The 9712-nt window shown below is 41.9% G+C and overlaps 1 pseudogene; it reads left to right on the top strand.

Annotated features, from left to right (window-relative positions):
* The first annotated feature begins 213 nt into the window (after positions 1 to 213).
* Positions 214 to 520, top strand: LOC128114737 (10 kDa heat shock protein, mitochondrial-like; annotated as a pseudogene).
* The last annotated feature ends 9192 nt before the right edge of the window (positions 521 to 9712 follow it).

The following is a 9712-nucleotide window of genomic DNA, read 5'->3' as shown; positions in this document are numbered from 1 at the left end:
TTAGGCCTGCTTTGTGAGCTAACACCCACAAACCCTGTCAATTTTTTTCTCTGTAGTATTTATTTTGTATTAAGTGTATTTTGTATCCACAAGTGTGTGTATGCACACCATTGTGCCATGAATCCTAATAGGTCTTAATAATAAAAACCCGGAGTCAACTCTCCTTGCAGCGGTGGCCCTGAGTGCAGAGTCTGAGCTGTGGCAGCACTACTCATGGCTGAACAAGCTTTCAGAAAGTTTCTCCCACTCTTTGACAGAGTATTGGTTGAAAGGAGTGCTGCCAAAACTGTGACCAAAGGTGGCATTATGCTCCCGGAAAAGTCTCAAGGAAAAGTAGTGGAAGCAACAGTAGTGGCTGTGGGATCAGGCACCAAGGAAAGGGTGGAGGGATTCAGCCAGTCAGTGTGAAAGTTGGAGATGAAGTTCTTCTCCCAGAATATGGAGGCACCAAAGTAGTTCTAGATGACAAGGATTATTCTTATTTAGAGATGGTGACATTCTTGGAAAGTACGTGGACTGAAATCACTGTTGAAATGGTGGCCCATGAAGCTGCCCATTCCTCTGATGGTCTGAACTATTCATCATGTAAATAATTTCCATGCCTCCCTTTTATAATAAACTGACGATGCCTAAACAAACAAACAAACAAACAAACAAACAAACAAACAAACAAACAAACAAAAAACCCAGAGTCAGATATTGGGATAAATGCTGAAAGATCAGAGAGACAAAGGAACAAGCTACAGCCATCTCTTACCTTGCCAACTCCTCAGCCTGAAAGAGGGCCAAACTCCTGTCTCTGCCTGCCTTATATTCCTCCCTCTGCCCAGCCATATCACTTCCTGTTTCCTCTTCCCTAGTGCTAGGATTAAAGGCATGTGCCTCCCAAGTACTGGGATCAAAGGCATGAGATCCCAAGTGCTGGGATTAAAGGTGTGTGCCACCACTGCCTGGCCTCTATGGTTAACTAGTGGCTAGCTCTGTACTCTAAGCTTTATTGTTAGAGCACAAACAAAGTATCACCACACACCATAGTGCACATGTGGGGGTCAGAGAACAACTCGTGTGAGTCAATTCTCCCCTTCTACCATGTGAATCCCAAGAATCAAACTCAGGTCCTCAGGCTTGGTAGCAAGTGCCTTTACTTGCTGACCCATCTCACTAGCCCTCCTAGTACTACATTTTGACTCTTGCAGAAGGAGTATGAAGTGTATGCTGATTAAAAATTATCCTATATTGTGTTAGAACGATTATGACATACTTTAAAAAGTGGGTGTTTTTTTTGTTGCCATCCCATCTTTCTTCTTTTTATTTTGTTTTGTCTTCTGGTATCATTTGTATCATTGGGACTGAACCCACGGCCTCATACATACTAGGTGTTCTAGATAGTTCTTGTAAAGATTTATAATGTATACAATGTTCTATCTGCATGCATGCCTTCACACCAGAAGAAGAACTTAGGTCTCATTATAGACAGCTGTGAACCACCATGTGGTTTCTGGAAATTGAACTCAGGACCTCAAGAGGAAAAGGCGGTGCTCTTAACCTCTGAGCCATCTCTAGTCCCTCTAGATAGTTTTATGTGAACTTGACACAAGCTGGAGTAATTTTGGAAGAAGAACCCTCAATTGAGAAAATGTCCCCACCTTGTTGGCCTATGGGAAAGCCTGTGGTTCATTTTCTTGATTGATGATAGATGTGAGAAGGCCCAGCTCACAGTAGGCAGTGTCCTTTCCAGGCTGGTGGTCCTGGGTGCTTTAAGAAAGGAGGCTAAGCAAGGCATGAGAAGCAAGCTAGTGAGCAGCATTTCTCTTTAGCTTCTGCTTCACTCAGTTCCTACCTCCAGATTCTAGCCCTGCTTGAATTCTTGCCTGGACTTTCCTTGGTGATGAGCTGTGATATAGAACTGTAAGCTGAAAATAAATTACATTGTTCCCAGGTTGCTTTTGGTCATGATGTTTTATCACAGCAATAGAAACCATAATTAAGACAGTAGGCAAGTACTGTATCATGGACATCATTAGCCTGTCTTATCCATTTTTTATTTTAGGATCTTGCTTATCATTTGAACCCCATGTTACACCATTTATATCTTTAGTGTATTGAATCAATTATAATTTTCTTTCTGAAGGAATTGCTATGGCTAGACCACTCATGTAGGGCCAATAATCCTAAAAATCAGGGGCCAACTTACTTTTTTCATGTATTTTAAAGGCTTTTCAGGGCATATAATGTCTTTTATTATTTTTATTGTTTTTAATTTCTTATTTATGGGTATATGTGTTTGTGAGGGTATATGCATGTGTGAGTGCAGGTTCCCGTGGAGTCCAGAAGAGGGTGTTGGCTGCCCTGGAGCTGGAGTTGCAGGTGGTTGTGAGCTATTCTACAAGAGCAGCGTGCACTTTAAACTACTGAGCCATCTCTCCAGAACCTGGCCACATGCTTTCTGTTGCAATGACTCATATTTGAAGTTGCAGATTAAAGCAGCTCTGGACCAGAAGGGTCATATCTCTGTTGCAATATAACTTGATATAAAAACAGGTCCTGGGAGATGTGGCTCATGGGCATGTTTTCCAACTCTTGTGGTGATGAGAAGCAATATAAAATGTCAGCTGAAGGCCAGAGCTTTGGAGTCACTTGGTTTTTCTCTTCCCATGGTCCCACTCCTCACTGGGTAATGTCAGACAGGGCAGTCATCTCTGTGTCTAAGTTTGCTTGTCTTTTAAGACAGGAACAATCACACTGACCTTACTGGGTTTTTTATACAGGTTAAGAGTTGTGATATCTCCCATTACATGGAACAGTTTTCTGATATTATATCACTAATGGCTTATAATTAAATGAATAAAATAAATTGCTGTTTATAATTTTTTAAAAAAGAGTAAAATGCTTGCTGTTCAAGTATGAGGATTTGAATTTGAATTCACAGCACCCATGTGAAAAAGCCACGTCCTGAGGCTGTGTGTGTCTATCCACAAGGCTGGGTGGCAGGTGTATGTAAGAATGTAATGTCAGAATTAGCTGTTGCTCAGGCCACAGTACTTGCAGGAACCCTTCCCTTCTCATAGATACAGACAGGCAGGCACCCTACTGAGATATTGTCTGTGAGTCTCTAGCTATAAGCCTTCTACATGCCTGAGAATCAGAGAGCCTGGCTGTAGGCTCCTGCCCTGAAATCATTCTTATCTCAGAAGAAGAAGAAGGAGAAGACCCTTCCACTTCTGCCCTGTGGGTCTTGATTTCTCTGGTCTGAACTCTTTTTAGAACTCTGGCCATGCTGTTGTCTATCTGTCCATGGCCTTAGTAACTCTTTTAATAATCTCCTTACCCCTCAAATCTATCTCAGTGGCCCTCCCTTTTGAACCCACATCCCAGACCTTTCAGTGGAGAAGACACAGATGAATCCCTGGAGCTTGCTGGCCAGTATACCTGAAATGGTGAGCTTCATAATCAGTGAAGAGACCCTGTCTCAAACAATAAGGTGGAGAGCAATTGAGGAAGACAATTGACACCCACCTCCACCTCTGGCTTCCACATGTATGTACACACACACTGACAACCCTTGTAAATAGTCATAATATGTAAAAATATTTATCCTGGTTTCTTGTACCACAGAAGCATTTTAAATGCTGTGAAATGATCATGTTCAATTATTTAAATCCTATTTCCTTGGCATCCACATGCACTTGCACAAACACTGACAACCCCCATTAATAGTCATAATGTATAAGAAAAATATTTATCCTGGTCTGGTACCATACAAGCATTTTAATTGCTGTGAAATGATTATGTTTAATTATTTAAATCTTTAATTTCCAACCATAGTCATTTTGGAACTTTCTTGGGTTTCTCAAGCAGGTAGGCAGACAGACATACCAATAAATACTGCAAGCTACTCCAATCATCCTGGTGAGTGATGCATTTCTGTATGACACAGGGAGTGAGTCCTACATATTGAAAGTCAGTTGCTCAGGGCACAAAGAAAGCTGCTTTGCATAACTCTAAATAGAGTAACATTTAAAGTCCTTGTTTACCAAAGACAGATTCTGCAATGTTTCTCCAAATCTGCACATCTTATAGTTTATTGTTGGCTCAATATAGCAGAAGGTGCCATTGGATGTGTGGTTTGATGCACGATAGGAACACAGCAAGGGGTGTGAAATATGAAACACAATGCAGAATCTATGGTATTTCTCCCATCCTCAAGGCTCAGAAATAATTGGGCTGAGGAGGTGGCTCAGCTGGTAAAATGCTTGCTATAGAAGCATGAAGATTTGAATCTAGATCGCAAGTACCTATGTAAAAAATGGGGCATGTTATGTACCTTTGTAATTCCAGTTCTGGTGACTAGGGAATAGTAAGGTTCTTGGGGCTGGCTGGCCAGACAGCCTGGCTGAGCTGCTGAACTTGTTCTAATGACAGACTCCTTCTTTAAGACACAGACAGAGTGACTGAGGAACACACCCTGCTTTGACCTCTGGCCTTCACATGCATGCATATACCACAGCACACTCAAGGACATGTGCACACACCACATGGACATGGACATTCACATGCACACACTAGTAGTTGTAGGAGCCAAAAAAAAATGTGAGGTTTGAATGGTGATTGAGACAAATCTGTGCCACAAGCATGAGATCTTTGCTTCTGGGCTGGAGGTGTGGTTCATTGGTAGAACCCTGGCTCAGCACATGCAAGGCCGCGGTTTTGATCCTTACACTTCAAAACAAAGGAAACAAAACAAAACAACACTACCACCACTTTACACTCTCAAGCATGTACAACAAATGCACACACACTTTGCTTCCAAAAATATCAGAGGAAAAAAAAATCCACAACATTTTATCAAGTTTATATTACAAATGTGATTTTTTGTATGATTTACAAATAAAAACATTTCCACCCAGCTATTGTACAAAAGCAACACTTTAATTAGCAGAAAAGACATATATATAATTTGCAAACCATTCTGAAAACCATGGTGGTTTTTCCTTGGCACATCTGGGATCTTTTATCATGGTGTCATTATCTTTGGGAATGTGTTGTCTAATATTCTAGTGCTAGGAATACATGTGCTTTAAAGTGATCTTAAAAATCATGGGAGCCAACAGCTCTCAGATAGACAGCCAGATTGACCTTGCCAAGAATGGCAGATGTATAGTGGGAACTCCTTCATGTGGCTTCAGCTGAGAGCAGGGGGTCAGTCCAGTTAGCAGCTTGCTGCTGGCCTGAGGATTGGTGTTTTTCTTGACTGGAGCCCAGTGGGATCATGAGTTTGTGATGTAGGCAGGTGGTGGGTTTGCTCATTGTGATTTACTGACTATTAGTTACTTTTTTTATTCCTGTGACAAAACACCATGACCAAGGCAACTTATAAAAGAAAAAACTTTGTTCAGACTTACAGTTGCAGAGGGTTAGAATCCAGTAATGGCAGAGTGGAGGCAGCCTGTGCCAGGCATGACGGCTGGAGCAGAAGCCAGGGCCTCACATTTTGAACTGTAAGCACAAAGCAGAGACAGCAAACTAGAAATGACGTGAGCCTTCAAAGTCTCAAAGCCTGCATCTGGTGACATACTTCCTCCAATAAGGCCACACCTCCTAAGCCTCCCCAAACAGTGCTACCAGCTGTGGACTGAGCACTCAAATGCCCAAGACAATAGGTAACATTTCATTCAAGCCACCAACTGACTAATGCCTTTTCCTTTAGTGTCACCTGTCTGGTGTCTTCCCTAACTTAGGTGTGTGGGAAGAGGTGGCTGCCTTCTGTCTGTGTCATCAGCATTGTGCAAGTCTAAACAACATTCTCTTTTGTCTCCTCCTGGGTCGTGGTTGCTCTCAACAAGCACACCAAACTGTTGAAAGTTGAAGGGGACGCTCAATACTCCCTTTTAAAACTGAGCACACGGGTCCCTGTCTCTTGAAAATCTTTGGGATTTCTCCACTGGACCCTCCTACTACATGCTCTGTTGTTTCTTGTATCAGGCTATCACTGTACGGAAATTTTTTTTTTCCATCAAAATCTCTGCTCTTATGTCTGGAATAAAGTGGTAATATGGTGCCTTTCTCAAGACATAGCTGCACAATAGTTGAGAATGTTAAGCACTATTAAATCACTCAGCAGTGTTGGGAAAATGGCTCAGTCAGTAAAGTGCTTGCTGTGTAAGCATGAGAATTTAGTTCAATAGCCAGAAACCGTGTAAAATAGCCATGTGTGGTAGAGTACATTTGTCATCTCAGGGCTGAGAGGTGGAGACAGGAGGATCCCTAGGGCTCATTGGCCAGCTAGCCTAGTCTACTTGGTTAGTCCATTTTCTTGTCTCAAAAAACAAGGTGTTTGCACATAAGGAATGGCATCTGATGTTGGTCTCAGGCCTTCATACATGTGTTCACTTAGGTAGATATATACACTCCCACATGAACATGGACATATACATATGTCTGCACAAGTAATCACTGAAGGTTATTTTAAATGAGCTGATACATGTACAGGAATTACCAATGTCAGACCTCCATAAGCCCTTGATGAAGTTCTGCATTAGCTGGTGTCTTAGTTTAGGTTTCTACTGCTGTGACACCATGACCATAAAACAAGTTGGGGAGGAAAGGGTTTATTCAGCTTACACTTCCATATTGCTGTTCACCACTGAAGGAAGTCAGGACAGGATCCTGGAGGCAGGAGCTGATGCAGAGGCCATGCTGGTTACTGGCTTGCTTCCCTTGGCTTGCTCAGTCTGCTTTCTTATAGAGCCCAGGACCACCAGCCCAGGTATGGCACCACCCGCCATGGGCTGGGCCCCTCCCCCACTGATCACTAATTGATCTAATTGATCACTAATTGAAAATGTCTTATAGCTGGATCTCATGGAGGCATTTCCTCAACTAAAATCTCCTTCCTCTCTGTTGACTCTAGCTTGTGTCAAGTTGACACACAAAACCAGCTAGTACAGTTGGGACTGTTCTGCCAAAGGCAACAGAACCCCACAGACCAAAATTGAAACCAGGAAGAATGTTCTTGCCTTGCTTAAGAAGAGGAGATCATGAGGGGCAAGGTGAGACAGTGGCCCTATGATTGGGCCAGAGCGGTAGGCATTTCCTCATTGGCTCCACCACTGATATAATTGATGCCTTTGTCCTCCTGGTTGCACAGCTGCAGGGCAGCTGTCTCTTCTGGCTCAGATCTCTATAAAGACAGGAAGAAATGGAAACAGACCAGTGTCCAAGATACAGCTGTGACAGCTACCTGTCACCTATTTCTCATTGACCAGGACTGAGTTAGCCACTGGACAGGGGTTGTGTATGAGGCAGACTCCACTAGTTCACATAGTCACCCAGAGGTGCTTTTTCTTTCACTGCTCTGCCCATGTTCCAAAGGGAAGTTTATGTGTTGATATCCCAGTTGGTAGGCTATGGGATCAGTACAAGTTAACCTGAGCTTTGCATGTCCTATTTAGCTAAGGATGCTCTTGAACTCCCGATCTTCCTGCCTCTGCTTCCTGAGTACTGAGATCACAGGTATGCACCACCATGCCTGATTTTACATGGTGCTGGGGATGGAACCCTAGCTTTGTGTGTGCACTCTACCAGCTGAGCTACATCCCCAACCTCTCCTCTCTTGTTTCTGTCTTCTGTCCTGGATCTTCATCCAGGTAACTCATTAACCAATAGAATCGAAACATTCCAAGATTACTTGGCTGTGCCAACAATTTCTGTTCTGTGTTATTCAATGAAATACTGGGTTGACTGACATTTGTATCTCACTTGTTAAGATGTGTGTTGCGTGTGTGTGTTGCATATACTGAACGCATGTCTGTGTATGGATATGCTTGTCTCTGTGTGCAATGTGTGGAGGCCAGAGGTGGGCTTCTGATATCATCCTCTATCGCTCTCTAATTTTTATTTATGTATGTATTTATAGATATGTTCTCTCACTGAATATGGAGTTCATCATTTTGGCTAGACTAGCTGGCCAGTGAGTTTCTGGATCTACCATCTTACCCCTCCTACATTAGAGTTATAGGTGCTGTTTTTCTTGGGTTCTGGGAATCTAAACACAGGTGCTCATGCTTGGGTGTCATACACTTTACCTGCTAAGCCACCATAGCAGCCCAATTGTGGTTGTCTTTTTAAAAATACTACCTGAGTTGAGTGGCTCTTTGATTTGATGATTTGTGCATGACTCTTGATGGTAAGGGGTAGGGTGGGGGTAAAATAGGGAATTTCTATCTCTATGTCAGCATCCAGTAAGCAAGTTTGATCATTATACTTTTTTTCATGGAGATAATTGATTATGTATGGGAGCAGACTGAAGGAGCAATGTGTTTTGATGCATGGGTGCTGTGCTAATGATACACTGCATATGTATTATACAAATGCACATACCTCCAAAGAATTTTTGCAAGAGAACATGCCCAATTTTTTTAAAACAACAACTTCAGTTAAAGCAACAGACTTGAAAAATAGCATTCACCAGTAAGAAACCATTTATGGAATTAAATGCAGACAAGCTATTTTTAGAATGAACACCTTTCTGTTTCAATAGGAAAAAAAATATGACTTCACAGATTTGAGATGCTAGATAAAATTAATGGGAGGAGGAAAGGAACAGCACAGAGTGTGAGTAGGAAATTATTTTTCTTTTGGATTCCAGGCATCCCAGCCACCAAACTAAAAATTGGCCCTCTTTCAAGAGAAAACAAGATTTCCTGCCAGCTATGTTTTGATTATTAATCTGAATGCTGTTCAGTTTGGCTTGGAGACAGCAGTCTTGTGGAATACAGATTCATAAATGGTTCTTCACATTTGACGTCAATGTAAAGTCTGTCAATTTTTGAGCCTGCATATTTTGCAAAAAATATCAGGCCTCAGCATCTTCTTTCTAGTTTGGAACGGATTCAGGAAAATGTCCTTGGCTTCCAAATAGCTTTAAATAAGGCTTGGATGCTCTGGGAAGCCAGGCCTGGGGCTTTTGTTACTTCTAGGTAAGGACAGAGATTTTAAGTCGTCGATGCCCTAAAAGGCCTGAGCCTATAAATAAGCGGAAATGTGACATTCTCCATGCTCCCTAACCCCAATATTTTCACATAAACATGCATGCCTGGCCTGAGAGTGACCTAAGACAGTCAAATGGAGAAACAACAAAAACAGAGTGAGGAAATCCATCATCTATGTCATTGCTGGATAGCACACATTCTACTGAAACCTTTTCTGTCTCCCAAGGTTTCCAGCCCCCTACAACTTCTGCTTCTAAGTTTCCTGGAAAAGAAGAGAGAAAAGAGGAGGCCGACTTCCCTCAGGTCTTCATAAGTTCCTGTGTAATCTCGCCCAAGAAATTTTATCTGATACTTGCCATGATGCTATCTTTGTGTAATCCTACAATGATATAAACAGCATTCTGTGGCTTATAAGACCCCAAATGAGGTGATTGCTTACTGCCTCTTGGGTTCTTTCTACTTCTTCACTATCAGTAAGCAACCTTCCTTAAATCTGTGATCCTTGGTTTTTCAGTACTCAGTATAATCTCTCAGCCTCTGCATGGATATATTCCTAAGTATGGATATCATGCATTTACTATTTGGGTATTATTGTAAAAAAGTATTGTATCTAAATCTTCCAATGATGATATGCATGTGCACATCAATGATGATCAATTAACATTTGTATGTATATGCTATGTATTTATCATTATATATATGTACTATCTCTGTATCATATA

This window comes from Peromyscus californicus, unplaced genomic scaffold (genome assembly GCF_007827085.1).
Source record: "Peromyscus californicus insignis strain IS unplaced genomic scaffold, ASM782708v3 Scaffold_10__1_contigs__length_136768540, whole genome shotgun sequence".
NCBI lineage: Eukaryota > Metazoa > Chordata > Mammalia > Rodentia > Cricetidae > Peromyscus > Peromyscus californicus.
Note: the sequence above shows the minus strand (reverse complement) of the source record. Positions and strands in the feature narration are given on the sequence as shown.